Raw genomic sequence first — 1,401 nt, 5'->3', positions numbered from 1 at the left:
TAATAATATATTAGAAGTAAGTTTTTAATTTAAAGTAGAAAACTAGAAATTTAATTTAAAATTTTAAATCGTTAAATGAAAAAAAAAAAAAGTAAGGACTAAAGAGTGAATGAATTTGGGAAATTTTATTGATTGTAAAATGATCCAAAATTTATAATTTACATGAATGAAAAATCTATAAATTATGCATCATTTTTTCCAACTTATTCATGTTAATATTAATGGGAACTTGCATAGGATAGTCGAATTCAACGAGGGCAAAATCATGCATTGGACTTGATTCTGCTGAGTTCTCCCGTGAAGTCATAATTTCTTCAAGTTTTAGCTTGTCGCTCAGCTCCGATTTCATTCCTTGGTTTCTTCTTTCCGCTCTAATCCAATCTCTGAGGCAAACTAGAACATTCATTGCATTGCTTCCCAATGAGTGTCGGTTATCTCCAAGTTGTTGTCGTCTCTGACTAAAGGCGCTTTCTCATGCAACGATTGACATTGGAACATTCAAGATATCTCTAGCTAATCTTGAAAGCACAGGATATTTTGTTTTCATTACTCCTCCACCAATCCAACGTGTTGATCCGTCATCTGCGATCCTCTGGTGCCGTCCGAAGATAATATTTCAGCTTTTCCCGATAAGTTGATGTGTAAGTTCTCTCATCAACACTGTTTCAACAATTTAAATCATAAAACGAATCAGAAAAAACACTATGTGCCGGCCTTTTAGAAGATGATGGCTCATCGGGAGGATGAGGAGCGACAGTTGGAGTGATATTTGTAGGTACAGCTAAATCAAATAAATCAGCATAGTGATTATATAATTTTTCTATGTAATCCTTTACATCAGCCGTAGCCGTCCACAAATCAGGTTGTACTTGTTCAGAATCACGGTTAGTATTTATTTCTAAGTTAGTATAAATAAGAGTACTAAAGTGACACGTATTATTATATTTCATGCACGGATTTAGCATAGCACCAACCAAGTAAATAGGGAGAATCGGGAAAAATATTTTTTAAATTTCGTAAACATAGCGCCAACAGTTTCTTTATAATCTTCTTTATTTTTATATTCTTTGAGCAAACCAGAAAGATCGGCTATATATGCCAAAATATTACAAACAGTAGAATAATAAGCACCGAAAAATTCAACCGTAGCTACATAAAATTTTTCTAAAAACTTAACAAGATCATTAATTACAATCCAATCAGAATTATGTAGCATGCAATCAACAGAATCAGCAAATGAACCGCAATGTTGGTTAAAAGCTAGTGTAGTAGGAATTCTATATTTATAATAAGTTTTTAAAAATTCATACATAGAATTCCATCTAGTATCAATTTCCTCAGGCATCAAAATCGGTGTAAGTCCATTTTCTTGACATTTAACTTTAAATTCTCTAATTCTCT

Source organism: Capsicum annuum, chromosome 12, assembly GCF_002878395.1.
Source record: "Capsicum annuum cultivar UCD-10X-F1 chromosome 12, UCD10Xv1.1, whole genome shotgun sequence".
Taxonomy (NCBI): domain Eukaryota; kingdom Viridiplantae; phylum Streptophyta; class Magnoliopsida; order Solanales; family Solanaceae; genus Capsicum; species Capsicum annuum.
The sequence above is the reverse complement of the archived record's forward strand: the minus strand, read 5'-3'. Positions refer to the sequence as shown.